General features: G+C 48.0%; 1 protein-coding gene across 9 annotated transcripts in view; it reads right to left on the bottom strand.

Moving 5' to 3' along the window:
• The window catches only part of ADAMTSL4 (ADAMTS like 4), an 84101-nt gene that overhangs the window by 55922 nt on the left and 5577 nt on the right, over window positions 1–22602 (bottom strand). For 2 of the 9 annotated variants that reach the window (XM_061605657.1, XM_061605656.1), the window contains exons 2-6: window positions 18485–18536; window positions 12050–12155; window positions 8704–8959; window positions 5193–5429; window positions 2231–2342 (exon numbers count right to left, since the gene is read on the bottom strand). The gene's annotated coding sequence lies outside the window, so the exon portion shown is untranslated. Of the gene's footprint in view, window positions 1–2230; window positions 2343–5192; window positions 5430–8703; window positions 8960–11979; window positions 11998–12049; window positions 12156–18484; window positions 18537–18643; window positions 18812–22602 lie in introns of those variants that run through there. The other 7 variants (XM_061605654.1, XM_061605655.1, XM_061605662.1 and 4 more) reach the window with 7 other exon arrangements.

Below are 22602 nucleotides of genomic sequence, written 5' to 3'. Positions count from 1 at the left end.
CTCTTGCGATATGGGGGACAAAACTACAGATCTAGGTTCCAGATCGGAATGAAAGGATCTGATTGCATCCTGGAGATAGCGCATTGCTTGCACCACACAACTCCCAATGAGAAACCCTTATGGAAACAGAAGAGGCTCGATTCAGACTCTGCTCCAATAGTGCACTTTGTTTGCAGTGCACGCCTAATCAAAATAAGACATCCTTAGGGGAATGCAGAAGCTCCTTTCAGATCATCCTCCAGGATAGCAATTTCTTAGCACCCCATTTCTAAGCAAAGGGCAGGGAGGAGTCCTTACGGAGCCACAGATGCTCCATTCAAATGATTCTTCACTCCAAACTATGGTTTGTAGGGTCAGACACAAGCCACAGAGTTACTGCTTCCTTCTCCCCTCCTCTGATGCATGCCTTCCTTTCCATTACCTGTTTAGCTCTAACTGTAAGGTGTTGCAAGAGGCATCGGAATTGCCAAACTGCGCTAAGTGCTTGCCCTTCAAAGCAGAATGTGAAGTGAGTCCCCAGATGCTGGTTTGGAGGGCAAACTGATGCAGGGATGTGTTGAAATGAATTTAAGATAATGAGTAGCTGAGAAAAAGTGGGCAAACACCTCAATCCCTGCCTGTGATTGATTTACTTTATGAATGATCTGCCTATCACATTTATATCAAAGAAATGATAGATGAGTGAAACCTCCAGGTTCAGTGGCAGCTTACCTCTGGAGTACTAGAAAACAGAGACACAAACAGCAAGGGAAGGCAGTTGCTTTTCATGCTTTGCTCAAGAGATTCTGAGAGGCATCTGGCTGGCCATCACCAGGGAGACCTAACGCTAGGCTCAGTGGACACTACCAATCCAGTACCAAGGCAATTCTAGGATTCTTATAAAAGAATGCAAGCACTGTACAACAAATGCCTCCACCCATTTTCTTAGGCTTGGATGGAAAAATACGAGAGGGGAGAGTGAGAGCGAGAGAGCAACCACCCCACACATATTAAAATCAGCTGCTTGAGGCTTTCCAAAATCTAACAGAATCTCATTCTCTCCCCTATCAGGTTACCAGCCTCCGCTGATCAGAGCAGAGACAATAGTAATAAGATCACACCCTTAAACAAGGCGCTATAAAGAGGTGGGGCTTTGTGGTATGCATGTGGGAGGCCTGTAGCTTAGTAGGTTTGACACATACTTTGCTTGCAAAAAGGTCCCGGGTTCAATCCGCGATGGCATCTCCAAGTAGGGCTGGGAAAGACTCCTTGCTCAAAACCCTGGAGGGCTGCTGCCGATCAGTGTAGGCACTTCTGAGTGAGACAGGCCAAAAGCCTGACTCAGGCGGCTTCCTCTGTTCCCATTTAAATCACCCCTTTATTCAGAACCATGAGGACTAGAACCTTGCGTTATATAAAGGAGGAGGACTGAAGCTCAGTGGTGGAGCAAGGGCCCTAACCCCAGCGGGAGAGCCCCTGCTTTGGAGGCAGAAGGTCCTGGGTTCAATCCCCAGGTAGGGCTGGGAATATCCCCTGCCTGAATCCCTGAAGAGCCGCTACCAGCCAGTGTTGACGATACCAGGCTAAATGAACCAACAGTCTGGCTCTGTACAAGGGCGCTTCCCGCCTTCCGAAAAGGCCAACTTGGCTTTGGAAATTAGGCACGTGCTGCCGCTACCCACATTATAAGCCGACATTTTCCATCTGCCACACTGATCTTCATCCCCAGATTTTTTTTTTTAAAGCATTCTCTATCGTGGGTGGTCCAAAGCCAAAATTATTCAAAACACAAAGACATGAGAACGGGGGGGGGGGGGACAAGGGGCAGGAAGGAAGGAAAGAAGAAAGTCCCTTTGATTTAAACAGGATTTAACTCACACACACCCCTCCGAAACCAACAGGCCTTAAACTGTGCTTAGCCACAGCTGGACAGAACATGCATGATGTGCCCCTTTCCACACCGCAGCCCACTTAAAACAGGGCACAGTTGCAACCCCCACAATTGCTGACGGGGCAGTTGAGCCCCCACATGTCATTTAGGACCACCTCTGAGCACACACAGAGTGCATTCCTCAAACCCCCAAATAAATTACAATGCATTTCTCGACTGGTGAGACCTTCAAGGCAGGGCTCCAGTGCCTTTTCCTTGTCAAAATTAAGCCCCTGTAGTGAGTCAATAAAACATTCCCCTCACCACCCTGCTTCTGACACCGCAGTCAATTTTCCGCAAAATCAAAATTTGTGAACTCACCTTTCCTCCTCCCTTGGTTTGGAGTTACTGATCTGGGGATGGAAAGACAGCAAAGGCAGGCAAAGTCTTGACTCTCAAAAGGACGGGTCTTTTAAATGTGGATATAGATGATCTAGTGAAGGAAAGACAGAGAGATGAAGAGGAGAGTACATGTTTTGCAGAAGGAAGAGGAGAAGAGATAGGCCAGAAGGGGTGCAGAGGAATAATTCAGAAGGGCGAACGAGAGAGGAATAAAGTCTCTCCGAAAGGGCGAGACAGTAAAAGAAACAGGCGGAGAGTTGGAAAGGGAAAGAAAAGAAAGTAAAACCCAGTCAAGGATGTGCGAGAGTGAAGGGAGAGTTCAGGGAAATGGGCAGATCCGTAGGTCGCTCCAGATCTAAAGATGTAGAGAAAGAGTCGACAGGGCTCACCAGCACCACTGAGCAAGTTTAGGATTAGAGTCCCTGCAGCCTGATCTAGGATGGGCAAATCTGTCCATTTCCATTTCCAATCTTCAATTCAGTTCTCCCACATTTCTGCAGCAGTGTGTGAATTTTAATACTGGCAAAAATTCATTGCCATTTTTAGCGCAGATTTGCTCCTAAAATACACATTTGAGCATGTTGCTTTGACTGACATACACATGCTTGCAAGCCATTTTCCCTATAAGGCATCTTTGTATGTTATTTTCCCTTCATATGTTCATTTTCATGCACAGACTCCGCTCAATATACAGCATGCCTTTCCGTACACATTGATCGGACGGGGAACTGCATCGCATCGCAAGAGTGCGAACTTCAAAAGGTAACTGTGTTTCGGTTCGCATCGTGGTTTGAGAAGCACAAATTGGGTCGCTTCTCATTAAAATTGCGGTCAAAATCAAGTTTCACCCCCCACCCCATCCCTAGGGCTCTGATCCCACCCAGGGCTACTCAGATTGCAGTTGTAGTTAGTTCGTGGAACACAATAGGTAACACCAAAGGAAGGTGCTTTGTGATGACACAGATGGACCACCTTTGTGGCAAGATGAAAATAGAAATGGACTGTCTTCAAGTCGATCCCGACTTATGGCGACCCTATGAATAGGGGTTTCACGGTAAGCGGTATTCAGAGGGGGTTCACCATTGCCTCCCTCTGAGGCTAGTTCTCCCCAGCTGGCCAGGGCCTGCTCAGCTTGCCACAGATGCACAAGCCAGCCCCTTCCTTGTCCGCAACTGCCAGCTGGGGGGCAACTGGGCTCCTTGGGACTCTGCCACTTGCCCATGGCTACACAGGTGGCAGGGCATGTAACCCCTGAGCCACTCACTGTGGGGGTGATCTTTAGTTGGCCTTTGACACCCAGGAGACACGAGCGGGGATTTGAACTCACAGACTCTGGACTCCCAGCCAGGCTCTCCTCCCCACTGTGGCAAGATAGGTGTGCAAAAGAGAAATGGGAAAAGGGTCTCCAGAGAGCCAAAGAGGCAACCTGCTTGGAGCCCAAAGGGGCAGCTAAAAGATAGACAGGCAGACAGCATTTATGGGGACACAGAGCGAAAGAGCACATGAACGCACAAGCGAGAGAGAGTGCTTCCAAACAGGGTGCTTATTTTGGGGGTCGGAGTTGCTCACGGACATACGCTTTTTGCAGCGTCCATATAGCATCAAAATGCCAGCCCCCTGTTTTCTCCCCTGTTCCCCGCTCCCCAATTTAATCCAGACTTTATCCGGTAAGTTAATGTTTGCAACATTAAGCCTCCATCTGGAAGCACCCAGACAGAGGCAGGAATAAGTGCGTGCAGATGGATGGAGAAGCAGCGCTGCTTGCCAAGTGGGCCGGCTGAGGAGGAAAGAGGGGTGTAGGAATGGAAAAGCAGGTTGGGGGGGGATAGAGATTGTGGGGAGTGTGCAGAGGAGGATGCAGCCAGCAGAGAAGGAAGAGCAGAGGAAGCTGCCTTATATTAAAGTCAGACCATGGCTCCATCTAGCTCAGTCTTGTCTACACTGACTGTCAGCGGCTCTCCAGGGCTTCAGGCAGGCAGCCCTACCTGGAGATTCAGGTTCAGCCTGGGACCTTCTGCATGCAAAGCAGATGTCTTTCCAATGAGCTAGGGCTCCTGAATCCCCTAAAAACAAAGCAGCATTCCAGTCCTCATGATTCTGAATAGGATTTAAATAGGACGCTGCCTTATATCAAGTCAGAGCGCTGGTCCACTTGGGCAGGATTTTCCACTCTGACCGGCAGCAAACCTCCAGAGTTTCAGACAGCGGATCTCCTAGCTTTACCTGAAGATGCAGAAGATTGTAGTCCTCATGATTCTAAATACAGGAGTGAATCAGATTCCTGGACCATCTAGCTCAGAATTGTCTACACTGACTGCAGCAGCTGCCCAAGGTTTCAGGCAGGGGACATTCCAAGCCCTACCTGGAGATGCCGCCGCTGGGGATTGAACCTGGCACCTCCTGCACTCCAAGCAGATGTTAGGCTTGAGGTCGTATCCCTGTGCCCCCTTTCTTTAGATGGTAATATTGATCCATCTATTATTTAAAATTGATAGCCTGCCCTCCCTTCCCATGGGGGGGAGCAGGGGCAGTTCACAATTGCAAAGTTAGTCACACAGAGAACCACTTAGAACAACCAGGCAACATCTTGAAGGCAGCAACTAAACACCAGCCAAATAAACGTTTCGCGAAGGTACAATGTCCAAAAAAAGGTTGGCAGCAATAACAGTAATGGCAGCAAGAAAAATGCCTTGACATCCCTTCTGGAATGCAGGTAAAATGGGAGACCGCCTGGTTGTCCTGGGGGGGGGCAGGGGGGAGACGTTCCAATATGTCCTCACTTCAAAAAGGTGGTGCAAGCCCAGGCTGCTTTGCCTGGCAGGCACTCCCCCCCCAGCTCGTTCAGCAGTGCGATGCCCTGGGCGCCTGCCCCCAAGTCCGTCACCCCTGGATTAATAGGCAGAGGCAGGCAAAAAGGAAGGCAAAAGAGAAAGAGACTCACCGGTGATGCTGGGGAGTGATAAACACACGAAAGCAGACAGAAGTTCTCCTGGTGTAGATCTGGCGGCCCCTTTAAAAAAACGATATTTGCTGGTCCTTCTCTCTCTCTCTCTCTCTCTCTACGTTTTCCAGGGAGGGACGGACAGCAGGCAGGAGGCTCCTATCCAAGTCTGCTGTTGCTCTTGCAGCCTCTTTCCCAGGACAGAGTGCGTGGCCAGCTGCAGATCTTTGGGGGGGGCTCAAGGAGGAGAGAAAAGAGGGGCTTGCAAAGCACTTGTGTCCCTCCCCACACACACACTGCACTGCACCCTTCTGTACCTCTCTGCCTGGCCCCAAATGCTGCTGTTGGAAAACTTTTGCATCCGGATGTTTGGCTGAGCTGGCTGCAGATGCGATGCAAAGTCTCTCTCTCTCCCCCTCTCCCCTTCCCCCCCCCCGCCTGCTCAGTCACTTTGTCGCCAGCCAGCCTCCCTCCTCGGCCTGCCGCTACCCCCTCCCCTTTTCAGACCCATCAATCCTTCCCTCTCTCTCTCACTTTCTCGCTCACAACACCCCCTCCATGCCCCCTCGGAAGCTCCGCCCCTTTCTCTGTTCCTGAACAGCCTAACCCCCCCCCCGCAGTCCCTTTCTCCTTTCTGCCCGGCTAATGTAAGTGCAGGGTGGTTGGGGGTGGAGAGGAACCCTTCACCCCACCCCACGCATCCACTGCACATGGATCAGGAAGAGAAAGTAAAAGCCAGAGGAAGGGAAAGAGTGAAAGTGGAATGCGTAAAGTTCCAGCTATGGCTAGTTTTGCACGGCAGGTCAAGGGCAGAGCTAAAGTGCACTTGGGGAGGGATGAGTTCGAAAAAGTCCAGTTGCGTGTCAATATTTCGTTCTGTTTTCCGTGGGCAGTGACCAATAGGTCAGTCCCACTCACAGCAGATCCCTCCAAATTGATGGGCATGGCTAGACTTTGCTCCATTAATTTCACTGCGTCTACTCTGAGTAGGGCTTGGTTGGAGACAACCCCAGCTCTTCTGAAAGATACTCAGAGCAGCCCCAGCGGGTGGTATCCAATGCTCCTCCTACTCAGAGCAGAGCCAGTGAAATTAACAGATGTGGCTAACTGCAGTTCGTTCATTTCAGTGGGTCAGTGAAATTAATAGACATGGCTAACTTCGGTAGGTTCCTTTCAGTGGGTCTTCTCTGAGTATAACATAGGTCACAGCCACACAAGTCACAGCACCCTAAACAAACTACAGTTCCCAGGATTCTTTGGGGGGAAGCCACGTGGGTGAAAGAACATTTTCAGCTGTAATTTTTGGAATCCTTTTGACTGCAACTGTGTTATAGAATGTTTTAAACTATTTTTAGAATGCTTTTCTTGTTTTATTGTTAAATTGTTCTGTTGACGGGTTTGTCTCCCTCTGGGCTCATTTGGGAGGAAGGGTGGGATATCAATTCAATAAATAATAATACTAAGCTTTTAACATGGAGCAACAGTAAGATGTGTCAGTTAATTTCAGGGGGTCTTCTCTGAGTAGGGAGAGCCAGTGTGGTGTAGTGGTTAAGGTGTTGGACTAGGGTTCGAATCCCCACACAGCCATGAAACTCACTGGGTGACCTTGGGGCAGTCACTGCCTCTCAGCCTCATGAAAACCCTCGTCATAGTGTCACCATACGGGAATGGACTTGAAGGCAGTACATTTACATTTTCTCTGAGTAGGAAGAGCACTGGAAACAATCCCCCTGCACGTATTGTTGGCACATTTCTTCCTTCTCCCCAAGACATAACGTATAATGTGCTGTTCATTTCTCTTTGATACTATTTTGCCTTTATGTTTTACGAGCAGAAACGCATCGACTAGTCTTAGGTGGATGTATCTAGAATAAATCTTTCCAAATACTGTGGCCTCTGGGCACTTCTTTGACCCTCTTCTCTCACCAACTGGGACAAATTAAGAGCCTCACTTTAGTTGGCAGTGAAACCCAGGCTGCATACACACCGTAGCATATTTAATGCCCATTACTTTCACCAAAGAAGGCTGGGGAGGAGGTGTGGCCTGAAGGGAGTTCCCAAGGGCCAAAGAGTGAGGCCTGGAGGGCCACATTTGTCCCCCAGAGTCCCAAGGGCCATAGAGAAAGGCCTGGAGGGGCACATTTGTCCCCCAGAGTCCCGAGGGCTACATTTGTCCTCCAGAGTCCCAAGGGCCAAAGAGAGAGGTCTGGAGGGCCACATTTGTCCCCCAGAGTCCTGAGGGCCATAGAGAAAGGCCTGGAGGGCCACATCTGTCCCCCAGGCCTGAGCTTTCCCCTTCCCCCCTGTTCGGAGGAACTAGTTTGAAGCGACGTGATGTCCAGAGATTCGGTTTCAAGCCAGCTCTCGCTGTTTGCACACATGTTATGATGGGATGCATCGTCTGCTCTTGAGTAACTGCCACTCCAGTTCCCACCCACCCGCCTGTTACGCTATGCAAATCCTGAGCCACAGCTACAGAAAAAGTCTGTCAGGAAAATGACAACCACAGGCTGGTTGACAGAGCTGGATCAAGCCGTCTGGCAGCCTTGAGAGGCGAAGCAGCAGATGTTGTCCCCCACCTCACCCCACCAGCCAAGGTACAGAGTGCTCAAGGCCGGTCAAATTATTTTGGCAGCTGGCAAAAATAAATCACAACCCCACCAGGCAGCTTTTCATTCCCTGCCAATAATTACACAAAGATAATAAATTTAAATGGCTAACAATTCTGCATTTCCAAGGTGCCCAAAATCTGTTGCCGCCGCCAGTCACCAGCCGCCTCCCTGTGCCAGCAGGGCCGGCCCAGAGATCATTTCTTCTTCTTACGGAACCGGAAGGCCCTATCTGCGCCATATGCTGAAAGCACTGCAATATGACTTCAAATGGTCACGGCTTCCCTCAAAGAATCCTGGGAACTATAGTTTTGCTAAGGGTGCTGAGAGCTGTTAGGCGATTCCCCTCACAGCGCTACAATTCTCAGAGGTCTCTTGGAAGAGGGATTGATTGTTAAACCCCTTTGGAAATTGTAGCTCTGTGAAGAGGGAACCCCTAAGTTAACTCTTAGCACCCTTTGCAAACTACAGCTCCCAGGATTCTTTTGGGGAAGCCATGACTGTTCACAGTGGTGTGAGAGCACTTGAAATGCACTGCGCATTGTACATTTTGGGGAAGGGGGCTGTTCATGCTAGGGAGAGTGTCTAAGAGGGAATTTCCAACAGAGAAGTCTGAATCAGCTTCGTCAAACTCAAATTATTATTGGGGGGGGGGAGGAAGGGCACAATCTGGGAGAAAAATGGGGGCATGTTTTTAGGGGAAGAATAGGGGGCTTCCACCACCCCTAAAGCTGAGCAGATTTGGGCCCAGTACTCAGAGGAACAGATCATTTAAAAAGGAAGTTGCACCTGCAAGTTGCAGTAAAACAGCCACCAAATTTAGACAGCCTTAAAAGGGGATTAGACAAATTCACGGAGGGTAAGACTATCAATGGCTAATAGTCACCATGGCTGTGTGCTACCTGCGTTCTGATCCTGCTTCCAGGGTTCTCTTTGAGGCATCCGGCTGGCCACTGTGAGAACAGGACGCTGGACTAGATGGGCCCCCTGGAGCCTGATCCAGCTGCTGCAAGGCTCTTCTGATGTTCTTGAGGAACCTCCAGGTCCAGAGGCAGTCTATCTCGATTCCAAGGTTCTTAGAGTCATTCGACCACTGTAAGAACAGGACGCTGGACTAGATGAGCCCCCTTTGGCCTGACTCTTCCAGCAATCTAGAAACTGGAAGAAAAAGAAAAGGCGTTTGGGGACCGTGTTATCCATTTGCTGTCATGTGAGGTGGGAAACACTGTTTTCTTCCTCAAAAGGAGGGGGCCAAGGGTTGGAGGGTGAAGGGACTCTGTGTTTGGCCACGGAGAGAAGTTGCATTCGTTGATTGCAAACACAGGCTGACAGACATCAGATACTCGGGACCGAAGGGAAAGGCACTCTGTACACTCTCAGAGGTCCAGATATAGTTTGTGGAAATGGATAAGAAGTTTTTCTTCTTCTTTCATAAGATTAGAATTGGGGGGGAAGATCCAGTGAAAAACGTGTAGGCAGGTAATTCTGAAGAGACAAGGGGAAAATGCATTAGTGATGGGGGTGGTATTCAGTGCCAGTTCTACTCAGAGTAGACACATTGAAGTTAAAAGACATGACGAACTTAGATCCATTAATTTCAGTGGGTCTACTCTGCATCAGACCCAGCTGAATATGGCCCAGATAAATCAATGCAAAAAATGCATTAAATTATGGATAATTAACATTGTCCCAGAGTAATTTTGCCCTCTGGGCCACTGAGTGATCCAGCAAGCTCTTATTATGTCCAGTAATCTCCACATTTCCACAAATGTTTGTGTTCCCCCCGCCCAAGTCCTCATGAAAATTCTTCAGCATGTTTGTGTGCATTTCTCCCGACAGTCCCATCCTCGCATGCCATTTTGCCTATTATGCACATCCTTGCAAAGCAGTTTCTCCAACTATAAAGCATTTTGTATGTTGTCTTCACAGGTCTATGCATTTATACATGCACTGTACCCTAGAGTATATGCATTTGTGGACACGTTAACCAGAGAGCTGTGTGGCAGAATTTGGAGAACTGCACATTTCGAAGGGTGGGTATGTTATGCTTCTTGTTTTGGAAAGTGTGGGTACGTTTGCTTTTAGATGCAGACTGAATCCAGTTTCTTCCCCCATCCATTCCTACTTGTCCAGTGGCAGGGAAGGGCAAGGACTGCTAATCCTAGCTAAAATCCACAAATCAAAACCTGCCAGATTTGGCCTGCTAGGGCTTTGGGGATGCTTGTTATGTCAGCTCAGCTGAAAAAGCCACAGAAAACCTCTCCCATGGGCTGGAAGACATGACTCGCTTCTCCCCTGCCACCAAAACCACTGCCACACTGAACTCCACAGCCTTTAATGAGTCATTTCCTACAGGGTTAATCTGTGGCCTCAGTTTACAGATTTCGGCTTGGCCAGTCTGATGCTCCACCAGCTGATGAAAGCAACTCCGACTTGGTGGCAAATGAGCCCTGACATGATTTATTATCGCCTGAGGAAAACACAAGGCATCGGGCCACAGGCCACACTGTATATCCTTCCCTTGAGTGCTTTTTGCCAAATTTAATTTGACTTCTGTCTGCCGGGATCACGTTCCCAGTGCCCCCCCCCCAATTTCTACCAGTGACCCCAAGTTTTTCAACACCTGAGAGGGCAATATGAAAGCTATTTAATTGGTCTCACCCTCCCAACAGAATTTGGGAGGATAGAAAGTTCTGTCAGTGTCTCACTTTTTCAATCTTGAATTCAGTTCTGCACGTTGCTACAGCAATTTGCAGGGTTTTCTTTAAAAAAAATCCACGTGAAAATTCTCCAGCTCTTTAGCGCAAATTTCTCCCAATAAATACATTTTTGCATGCAGTTTTGACTAATGTACACATTTTTTGCAAGCAATTTCACATCACAGAATTGTATTTTGTATGTTATTTTCACTCATATATTCATTTTTATGCACACTTTCCCCTAACACAGTATTCTTTGACCTTGAGTCCCCAGATGTTGCTGGACTACAATTCCCATCATCCTCAGCCATCTTCACTAATGGTCAAAGATGATGGGAGTTGTAGTCAGCAACATCTGGGGACCCAGGGTTGAAGAACACTGACCCTATGCAATGTTTGGTTGGAAAACTGCATTGCAAAATTCGAATAAGTGGGCATTTCACATGACGGCTGTGTTTCACTTCTCATATTGTTTCAGAAAGCGAAGATTTGACAAATTCAGCTTGAAATGTGAATTGAATAGAACTTCTCGCCCATTCCTAATCCTTGGTTGTGCACACACCATACATTTGAAGCCCATTTCAAACCTGTGGCTTCCCCCAAAGAATCCTGGGAAATGTGATTTGTCAAAGGTGAGTGGTAAACTACAGTTTCTTTGAGGGAAGCCATGGGTTTTAAATGGGCTTCAAATGCACAGTATGCACGCACAGCCTCTTGGGCTATTTCTCTGGGGAAGGGCCATAGCTCAGAAATCCTCTTGCCACCCAAACACTCCTCACATCAAGGTTTTCCATAAAATCCAGGGGTTGAGAAAAGAACAAACTCTCCTCCACCCTTTAGAGCTACAAACCTCAGAGTTGTTCCACACTGATCCCTGACTCTAGCCTTGACCAAGGTGCTGTGTATTTTGGACACCAGATTAATGTGCTCTTAAGCACCTCTGTGCATAAAGGCTGGCCTGTTTGTGACACTCTCCCAAAGGAAGGGAAAACATAAGCCGCCCTGGAGGAACAGAAGGCGACTGTGTGGGCTCCTTGGCTTATTCTTTTTTTATCGCAGAGAGGGACAGGAATTTTGGAAGGGAAAAGCAGCCCCCTCCCTATCCCCTGCTCCAGCCTTCTGGAAACGGAATTGAGAAAGGCCGTAAGCGGAAAGGAGACTTCTCTCTCGGCTCTCCTGATAACAAGGAGAGCATTTTTGCTGCTAATGGAGCATTCGCAACATGAAACAACACCAAGTTAGCCAACAAGCATTTCAGATTTTCCCTTAACCTGCTCCTAAGGTTCAGCCATCTCGCCTTCACTTTGAGGAGCACAGGAAGCGGCCCCTTCCTCTAAAAACAAAGCAAGGTTCTGGCCCTTATGGTTCTGCACACCATACATTTAAAGTGCATAGTTTATCCTCCCAGCGCTACATTCCCAGGACCCTTAAACTACAGTTCCTGCTATTCTTGGGGAAGGTGAAATGTATGGTGCTTACTAGAGTATTTTAAACAACAACAACAAAAGCCATCTGTGTTGGGGTTCCCAAACTGTGGTCCGTGGCTCACCAGTGGTCCACAGCGTGTTCAGATGAAACATTCATGTTCATTTCTAATTGTTTTTCTTGCTTCTCTTAATTCTCACACTGTATTTCATTGTCTTACAGCATGAACTCTGTAAGAAATAAAAGCAGCAATAGAAATCCAGTTAAAATCATACAGCATCTCACAAAGCGCATTACAATAGCTGCAACAGGCAGGAAAAAAATCCAAGCTGTCTGCCAGGACCCTCAGCAAAAAAAGAGAAAATAAAAGGTGTCTGTGGTGAAAAAATATTATGGAACCACTGGTCTATATTATCTCAACTCTATAATCATGATGTAACCACCACTTCCAAATATCCACAGTCAAATATTTGGGGCTAGTGGAGGACATGTTTGGCAACCTAGACTTATCATTGTGGCTAGAAGAGGGTGTCTTTTGCCTGCCTCTGTCTATGCTGGAGGCAGCATTTGGGGGGGGATTGTGAGCCTTCAGATCATTGCCTGCAGGACATTTGTGTAAACCAAACAATTACTAGTTCAAGAAAAACCCCAGAAACCTCTGTGGCCTGCGGGTAACTCAGAGCTGGCCTCTGAGCGCTCTGGAGAGAACAGGTGGGTTGGAAGCAGAGATGAAAAGATCTGTCCGTTTCAGACCTCTCCGTTTCTCATTTTTATCCCAGGTTGTAGTCCAGCACCTTAACCACTACACCACACTGGCTCTCCAACCTACGTTAGTCACGTATATTCACTGCAAAGGGTCCACTCTGAGTAGCACTAGCACTGAATGTATGCCATTGCATGAACAGAAGGCATTCCTATGCATACTTTACCCTAGCTAGTATATTCATTTTCGTGCACATTCCTTGGCTAGAGAACTGCATCTTAAAATTCGGAGACGTACACATTTTGAAGGATGGCTGCCTTTCGGTTTGTGTATTGCTTTTTTGGAAAGCGTGAATTAGATAGATGTGCCTTCAAATTCAAACTGAATCAAATTTCTTCCCCCTCCTTACTTGCAAGGAGAGTCCGCTCAAGTTCGGCTTGCAGGCTTCCAGTTAAGGCAGCTGGTTGGCCACTGTGAGAACAGGAGGCTGGACTAGATGGTGACTGGGGTGCCCTTTTGGCAGCTGATCCAGCAGAGTAGCGTTTGTCCAACGTTCTTAAGGGAGTTCTGTTTATGGGCTTCTCCCTTTGGGGCATCTGGTTGGCCACTGTAAGCTGACACCCCCACACAGCGCATTTCAAGTCCATGGCTTCCCTCCCCTCCAGCCAAGGAATCCTGGGAACTCTAGTTTGTCAAGGGTGCAAGGAATTGTAGCTCTGGGAGGGGTAAACTACAGTTCCCATGGGTTGGGGGAGCACTTTAAATGTGCTTTAAACATATGGTGTGGACGTGAGTTAAGAATGGGGTGCTGGACTAGATGGAGCCCTGGGCCCTGATCCAGCAGCCAGGCTCTTCTGATGAAAGGAGAGGAGGAAGGGAAAACTATTCTAGGAAGAGAGAGAATCTTTCCTTTTATGGAATGGCAATAATAATATTTATAATACCCGGTCTTAAAAGATTACAGTTCAGATAGACAAAAACCACCAGAAAAAGAACCAGAGGCTGGAAACAATTCTCCATACTTTTGTGCAGGGGACAGGAGTAGCCAAATGTGGCACCTTGCAGATGTTCTCAGACTCCAACTCTCATGAGCCAGCAGGTCCAATGGTCAGGGCGGGTGACGGCATTTAGCAACATTGGAGGGGAGGCACAGATGTTTCCCATCCCTGAAACGCAGCCAAATTTTAAAGTTTGTTTTTATGATGTTTTAAAGTTTTTAGCACTTTTGTTTGCCACCCTGGGCTCCTGCTGGGAGGAAGGGTGGGATATAAATCAAATACTAAATAAAATAAATAACTTTACTGGTGGATGGAGACTTGCCTTTCGGGCTTTCCCCACCAAAGGCCTCCAAATTGTTGCGGGCAAATGCAGTTTAATCAGGCTCCCCGCGCCGGCTATTCCTTCTTCGGGGTGCACAGGAGGAATGAAGGAAGCTGCTTGGCCCATCTGGATTAGTACTGCCTACTGCACTGACTGGCAGCCCCTCTCCAGCTTTTCAGGTGGGGGACATTCCCAGCCCTACCTGGAGATGCCCCCACTGGGGACTGAACCCAGGGCTTTGTTTGCATACAGATCAGATGCTCTGCCACTAAGCGACAGTCTCTCAACAGGAGGGAGTGACACCGCCAGCCTGGGTGGCTTTACAAGAAAATGGAAATGGGCTGCCTTCAAGTCAATCCTGATTTATGGCGACCCTCTGAATAGGGATTTCGTGGCAAGCGGTATTCAGAGAGGGTTTCCCATTGCCTCCCTCTGAGGCTAGTCCTCCCCAGCTTGCTAGGGCCTGCTCAGCTTGCCACAGCTGCACAAGCCAGCCCCTTCCTTGTCCGCAACTGCCAGCTGGGGGGCAACTGGGCTCCTCGGGACTATGCACCTTGCCCACGGCTGCACAGGTGGCAGGGCACGTAACCCCTGAGCCACTCGCTGTGGGGTGATCTTTAGCTGGCCCTTTACACCCAGGAGACACAAGTGGGGATTTGAACTCACAGATTCTGGACTCTCAGCCAGGCTCTCCTCCCCACTGGGCTATGAGAACTGGACAAATTCATGGCGGATAATAAGGCTCCCAACAGCTACTAGCCAGGATGGCTCTGCTCTGCGTGGTTGGATGGTTCTGTAGAGCAGTTGCTGGGAAGCGCAGGAGGGGAGAGGTGCTCTTGCACTCAGGTCCTGCTTGTGGGCTTCCCCCTTTGGGGCATCCGGTTGGCCACTGTGAGGACAGGATCCTGGGCCTGATCCAGCAGAGCTTTTTGAAGTTCCCCTGAAAGTGCAGCATAGGAAGCCGCCTTCTCCCAAATCAGACCCATTGGTCTATCTTGCTCTGTACTGTCTATGGACTGTAGGCAATTTTCCAGGGGTCTTTCCCAGCCTACCTGGGAGATGCCATTGGGGGACTGAACCTGCAGCCTTTTGCTTTATAAGCAGCTGCTCTGCCCCTGAGCTACCACCCTCCCCTTAGAAGCCAGCAGGACTTGGATCTTTCATTGCAAGCTGCCTTTGGGGTGGTCTGAAATTCTTCTCTCTTTTTCCTCCGAATGTCCTCTGCCTCCCGAAATAACCAGCTCTGTCATTTTGTCAAAAACAAAATAATTCCGGGTGCTTGGTTTCTAGAAAAACGAGGGTTGAAACATTTCTGGAAATGTCTCTCTCTGGTCTGAAAGGCCTTCGCCCTCCTCCCCCCAAAAAAACTTTTAACGTACAAGAACATTGCGCATAGTGGCTTAAGGGTGAAAGGGAATGCACTCTGCACGTGCTCGTGAGTGATTTAATCTAGTCTCACTTCGTAAGTTCCAGATTGAAGATCTGGCCCTGGGAACGGACGTGAAGGGAGAGGCGTGGCACACATTAAGCCCTGAGAATTCTCTTCTCTCTCCTATTTTATTTTAAACACACACACATGCATATATATATTTAAAACCCTCTCTTGGTGCCTGTGACTCACTCTCTCCCTATTTCCTTTGGACCAGGAGCAGGAAAAGAACCAGGACAAAAAGGTCCTAATATTAGCCGGCAAGGACACACAGAATCTCGGTGGGCAAGTGATTTGACTCCACCAAGATAACAGTATCTGTTTTATCAGATGGCCTCCTGCTTCCTAACCAACAGTCTCTCCTCCAGCTCAGAACTCCTGGGATGCTCCCACAGAGTTTCTCCAGGAAGTGACCTCACTCTTCTGCTAAAATAAGCCTGGCTGGGTGCAACCTCTGGACGTGGCTAGACAATGGACAGGGACAGCACTCTGCATATGCTCAGGCATCCTTTATTATTTCATGTTGACGGAGGGGTGCTGGCACAAAAATGCCTGTCCTAGGATAAAGCGTGCATACAAATGCATATATTAGTGAAGACAGCATACCGAAGAGCATCACATTAGGGAAAATTGATTTGCAAAAATGTGTATAATAGGCAAAATTGCACACAAACGTAAGGACGCCACAAGAGACTGGCTTGCAGGATCAGGCCAAAGGGGTCTCATCTAGTCCAGCATCCTGTTCTCACAGTGGCCAACCAGATGCCCCAATGGGAAGCAGCCCACACGTGAGCGCAAGAGCCCTCTGCCCTCCTGCAGTGTCCAGCAAATGCTACTCACAGCCCTGGGCTCCTGCTGGAAGAGCGGGATATAAATAAAATAATAAATAAATAAATACTGGGAGGGCACAGCCATCATGGATTCTTAGGCTTCATCACTGGCTGAAGCTGATTTTTTCTCTCCTGTGGGTTTGGCCCCTTGGACATTAATTGATGTATATCAGTCAAGATGGAAAAGCTCGCTGTTTGAGAAATTGCAACATCTGGGATTTACCCCTTATGCCAGCCTTTCCCAACCAGTGTGCCTCCAGATGTTGTTGGCCCACAACTCCCATCAGCCTCAGCCAGCATTGCCAATGGTCAGAAAAGATGGGAGTTGTGGTCCAACAACATCTGGAGGCACACTGGTTGGGAAAGGCTGCCTTATGCCCTTCTCGCTCTTGGATATGCTAAAGCAAAAACTCCTGTCCAACAATTTGGGATACAGAACTACAAAATCACTTGAGTCTTGCTGGCTGGCTCCCTGAGTTCTGGGTTAACGAGAGAGTGCCGGTGCCTATGCGTTATTTAACAAACTTGAATATCCCTAAATACAGAAGAGCTTTTATAGCTGCCAGGTTCAATGTACTTCCATCTGCCCGCCTGGAGGGAAGATATAGAAGGGGACCTTATCAGGAAAGGGTCTGTCCATGTGGAATGGAGGAAGTGAAGACTGTAGTCATGTTTTATTGTACTGCACCTTTTATAGGGATCTCCGTTACTCTTTTACTACCCCAATTTACAAAGCATTCCGGACATACCCAGCGAGTTTTACTTAACGTATTTATCGGCAGACAGGAATCCACAGGCTACAGTAAGAGTGGCCAGGTTTGGTGCTGCTGCTATCGCATGTCGGAAAACAATGATAAATGACCTTATATAGAAAATTTATACTGATCGTCATTTTGTACTTTTTATTCACTCGCGATTTTATGTATTTTGTATGATTTTCATTACTCATGTCTCTATGTACTGATCTTTGATCGAAATTTATTCATGCCAGCCATCACGGCTAGTAGCCATGGGAAAACACGTGTGCATTAGGAGAAACTCACAGTAAAATGCTCATGCATTTTCTTTAGGAGTTTTTAAAATAAAGAAATAAATCTCAACCTGAAGCAGAAAGGTGGAGAGTTGAACTTCAGACAGGGAAAATAAGAAACCCAAATGCACAGACTCACCTATCCCTCATGGCCACCTACTGGCATGCAAATATATTTTGATATTCTTATTCTGTTATTGTTGTTTGTAGAAATAGCATTATCACCCACCCTTTACCAAAAGGTCCCAGGACAGATCTCTGGCACGTAGTCCACTGACTTGTAAATATGTCCCGCCTGATTTCAGGTCAGGGTTTGTTTATAATGTGCAGCCAGACCCATTTTGTGCAGTGTCAAAAAAGTTTCTGCAGCGTAAAATAAGTTTTTGTGCAGTTGAGCATATGGGATTTAATAAGGAGCTAGGGAGTTTCTCAAAAAGAAATAGATGAGAAAAGATTAAAAGAAATAGGAAGTGAAGAAAAATACTCATTCCTTTCAAATCTTCATCCCCTTATACTACTAGTCAGTACATTTTTGGTAAAAAGAGAGAGAGAGAGAGAGAGAGAGAGAGAGAGAGAGAGAGAGAGAGAGAGAGAAGCAGGGTACTCATATCATGATAAAAGTACTGTCAGCACAAAATGGCTGGGATAGGCAGCCAAAAAACAGAGGTGCCGGTACTCCATGCTAGTGGATACTGTCACAAAAACAGCCCTGCTAATAGTGTATTACGAGACTAATTACTTGACCAGTTTGGGGGCAGGCAGTGTGCTGGCTGCTTGTGCAGGAGGGACAATAGCTTAGAAGCAGGGGTGTAGTCATGTGGGGTCTCGGGGAGGTCTTAGACCCTTTACTTTTTTGGGAGCAGGGTCCCTACATCTCCAGTATCCTACAAGCCAATCAGCATAAAAGAGGAGTGTATTAGCCACTGAGAAGAGACTTCTACCATGCTACCTTGTCCTTTCCTGCTGATTGGAGCCAATTAGAGTGAAAGGAGGTGAGGCAAACACTGAGAAGACTCTTCTCAGGAGCTAACACACTTCTCTTTCGTGCTCATTGGCTCCTAGGCACATCTGGTGTAGTGAGCGTAGGCATTAACAAGGATCTCATTCTCAACCCAGCAGCAAAATCAGGGTGTGTGCGGCTGTGACTATCATGAAGGGAGGACCCTGCACTTCTGAATTTGCCCCTACACTACTGCTTAGAATAAACCTGGGTTCAGGTAGTTGTTTGTAAATGATGTTTTACCTACCTGGCTTTTGTTGTTGTTGTTCTGTTGTCATTGCCTCCAGCCACCTTGAACACTGTGGTGGGGAAAGAGAAGGCAACGTTTAACACACAGTGAAACAAACAAACGGTTTCACAGGGTTTACTGGTCTCCCCTCCAGGGGGCTGAGCAGATTCTCCTCACCTGTTCAGCTTCAGCAACATCAAAGCTTCAGGTGTGTCCACTATGCTGTTCCCTGGGTCAAAATACCTGCCCTGTTTTTTAAAAAGTGCACAGCAGCCAGGGCGGGGGGTGGCAGTTGGCAACCACGAGTGGAAATTCAGTCCATGAAGCTTCTCCTAGCCTGTCAATTAGGGATGGTGGGAAGTTCAATTCAGTTCACGTTTCATGCCAAGTCTAACAAATTTGTACTTTCCGAAACAATGAGAGAAGCGAAACGCAGCCGTTCTCCAACGTTCACACTTATTCGAGTTGCGCAATGCAGTTCGCCAGCCAACCAGTGTTTACAAGAACGCGTATGTTAGGGGGACAACGTGCATTAAAATATATGAGTGCAAAGAACACACAACAAAAATGCATTATAGGATGAGAAATCATCATTGTGACTTGTCAGCCGCTTGTTACGCGAAGGTCTCCAAGAGACATAAAACAGATTTAAAAACATAAAGATAAATATAATATACTATTAAAAAAAAAACTGAACAAAACAAGCCCCGTAATAGCCACAGGAAACTTTGGCAGCACGCTTTGTGCAACACCTGTTGAATCTGTACTCTGCCCATAACGCCGGGTTGTTGTTGTTTTTTTAAAAAAGTTAGAAGTCCTCGTTACTCGCTATTACAGTGTGAGTCTCAGTGATTCCTCCTCCTCCACGCTAGCCTTTCCTGGCTTCTCCGAAATAGCTGTTTTGCATCCCGCAAACTGAGCCTGTGCGCCTGACCTTTTCTGAAAAGAGACTCTTCAACAAGTCACAGCAAGCTGAGAAGCCCTCAGGTGCCTCTGCCAGTGGGGAACGGAGTGGGGGGAAGGAAGGAAGGGGCCAGGCTCTCACAAGCCCCACATTTCCACCCTGCCTTTTTGGAACAAGCTGCCTTATATTGAGTCATACCACCGGAGGTCCATCTAGCTCAGTATGCTCTACCCTGACCGACAGTGGCTCCCTTCCAGGGTTTAGGGCTAGGGGCGGTTCCCAGCCCTACCTTGAGATGCTGCCAGGGGTTGCACCTGTGGCCTTCTGCATGCAAAGCAGGTGCTTGGGCACTGAACTACGGCTCTTTCCTTAAAAATAATAGCAAGATTCCAGCCCTCATGGTTCCGAACGCAGGGCTGATTTAGATAGGAACGCAGGAAGCAGCCTTATAGCGGATCGGACCATTGGTCCATCTCGCTCAGTGTTGTCTACACTGACGGGCAGCAGCGGCGCACCGTGGTTTCAGGAAGGGGTTGACTGCCAGCATGGCCACTGGATTGGGCTGATGGGAGTTGTAGTTTTAAAAAAGTAACTTTTCCAAGCTCCAGCTCTCCCTGGAGAAGTTGGGGTCTGACCCTGGGACCTTCGCCATGCAAGGCAGGTGCTCCCCCCTCGGCCACTGCCCCTCCCTGCTTTCACCAGTGGCGTTTTTGAGGCCATGCAGGCATTGACAAGCTCTTCGGGGCCTTTGCTCAAGCTGGGGGCCTCTCTGCTAAAAATTTGCTAGCCATGGCTTGCGTTCCATCAGCAACAGGCTCTCCAAGACGCCGCCCCCTCCTTCCCTCCTCAGCCCAGAGACCCCAAATAAACCCCCAAGGACGTCTCTGGCTCCTTCCGGCTGCTATCATGCCCAGCGGCTTGTGTCAAAAGAGGCGATGTCTGAGGGCCCTGTCATCACGCTCCGGAGGTCTGCCTGACGTACAGCAGCCCGGAGAGGGAGATATCAGAGGTCTGGAAAGGGGTAAATGAGACTCAGCCTTCCTCTGGGTTTGCCTTCCATATATTTCAACAGTTTCCTGATCACCAGGGACCAGAAACTTGGAAGTCCCAGCAACTCATTTATGGTTGCTGGCTGCCACTCTGCCTGCACAAACATCTCATGGCTCACTAGGACAGCACCTGCCTGGCACGCAGAAGGGTCCCAGTTCAATCCCCCATGGCAGCATCTCCAGGTAGGGCTGGAAATGTCCCCTGCCTGAAATCCTGGAGAGTGCTTGCCAGTCAGGGCAGGCAATACTGAGCTAGATGGACCAAGGGTCTGACTCAGTCAAAAGCAGCTTCCTAAATTCCTAAAGGCCAAGCAGCACGCACACAGTGCCCTCATGCCAGGGGCTTTCAGCTTAGCGTCAAACTTCCCTCTGATCCCGAAATCTGATTGCAACGTCTGCCGTTGCCTTTCTCCTTCATCAGTTTCCACCTTCATTAAAAGGTTCTCCCAGCAATGAGGTTTACTCCAAGGCACGAGAGAGGTTGTTGAAATGCCCTTAAAATGGAAAATAATAATAATTAAATATCTGTTAAATTCAACCTCCACGTTACGTTAACAATAAAACTCAATCCGCTTTGATCCTCGTTTTTTTTGCTAATGCAAACCATTTTGGAATGAGGTATTTATTAAGGATGTTGGCGCGGATGTTTTTAACAAGGCAACAGGGAATAGCAGGCATTTTTGTAACTATGGATCCTCTGGTAGTGATTCCAGGATGGAAAAAAGTAAAAACTGTCTTGCCGGGTGAGACCGAATGTCTGTTTAACGCAACATCCTGCTTTCCACAGTGGCAAACAAGGGTGTGGTCGTCCTGGGTCTCAGAGGGTCTTAAACCCCTTACATTTTTGGAAGCCAGATCCCAGCAGAGTCGTTATGTCTCCAGCATCCTATGAGCCAATCAGCGTGAAAGGGGAGTGTGTTAGCCACTGAGAAGAGTCTTCTAACATGTTTCTTTGTCCTTTCCTGCTAATTGGAGCCAATCAGAGTAAAAGAAGGAGGGTTAGTCACTGAGAAGACTCTTCTCAGCAGCAGCTAACACTCTCCCCTTTCATACTTACTGGCTCCTAGGGATGTCTGTTGTTGTGGGAGAAGGCATTAAGAAGGATCTCATTGTTAATCCCAGCAGCAAAAAAGGGGGGAAGAGGCATGGCTGTGACTAACATAAAGGGAACCTGCACTTCTGAATTTGCTACTACGCTACTGGTGGCAAATCAGATGCTTCCGGGAAGGTCACAAGCAGGGGCCAAAAGAACTAACCCACACCTCTGGTTTGCCCTCCAGTATGTGATGTTCAGAGGTAAACTGCCCCAGATCATGGAAGTTCCATCATCACTGATAATCCCCCTCCCCTCCTTCTCAACGGATTGGTCTAATCCTAGTTTAAACCAACCTAAGCCGGTAGCCACCATCATGAGACAATGAGTTCCATATGTTAACCACACAGTGTCTGAAGGGCGACTCTCCTTCATCCGCCCTGAATCTCCCACCAAACAAATCTCTTTCAGACAGAATCACTCGCCCTCAGCATGCCGGGATTGCGCTGCTAATGATCCGATGAATTTGCCTTTTGTAGGTCACCCGCTTAATTTTCTAAAGATAGACAAGGGAGGAGGACTGAGGCTTGCTCTGCAAAGGGAAGGTCAAAAGCAGAATGAGATGACGAAGGAGAATGAGGCAAGGCCTACTGGTTTCGATAGGATCCGTGGCCTGTCCTCGCACGATGCTAGGGTTCCGCTCTGGCAGCTAGAGGTTGCTCCAGTTGACAGGGATTTGGGCGAGGTCAGCAGGGCAAGAGGGAATTTAGAGCAAAGCTCTCCTTTCAGGCTTGGTCTCAAATAGGGATGGAAAGATCTGCTAGTTTTGGTTCTCTCAGTTTCTCATTTTTTCCACTCTTAAATTCAGTGTTCCACATTTCTCCAGAAATTTGCAAAAAAAAATTTTTTAATCCTAATGACAATTTTCCAGTATTTTAGTGCGAATGTCTTCTAATAAACACATTTTGGCAAGCAGTTTTTCCTCACCTAATGCATTTTTGTATGCTATTTTCACTTATATATTCATTTCCCGCCCCCCCCGCAAGATCTAGGGCCTTTTCTGTGGTGGCCCCTGAGTTGTGGAACAGCCTCCCCGAAGAGGTACGCCTGGCGCCTACACTTCTATCTTTCCGGCGCCAGGTAAAGACCT

Source organism: Rhineura floridana, chromosome 22 (genome assembly GCF_030035675.1).
Source record: "Rhineura floridana isolate rRhiFlo1 chromosome 22, rRhiFlo1.hap2, whole genome shotgun sequence".
Taxonomy (NCBI): domain Eukaryota; kingdom Metazoa; phylum Chordata; class Lepidosauria; order Squamata; family Rhineuridae; genus Rhineura; species Rhineura floridana.
The sequence above is the reverse complement of the archived record's forward strand: the minus strand, read 5'-3'. Positions and strand labels throughout refer to the sequence as shown.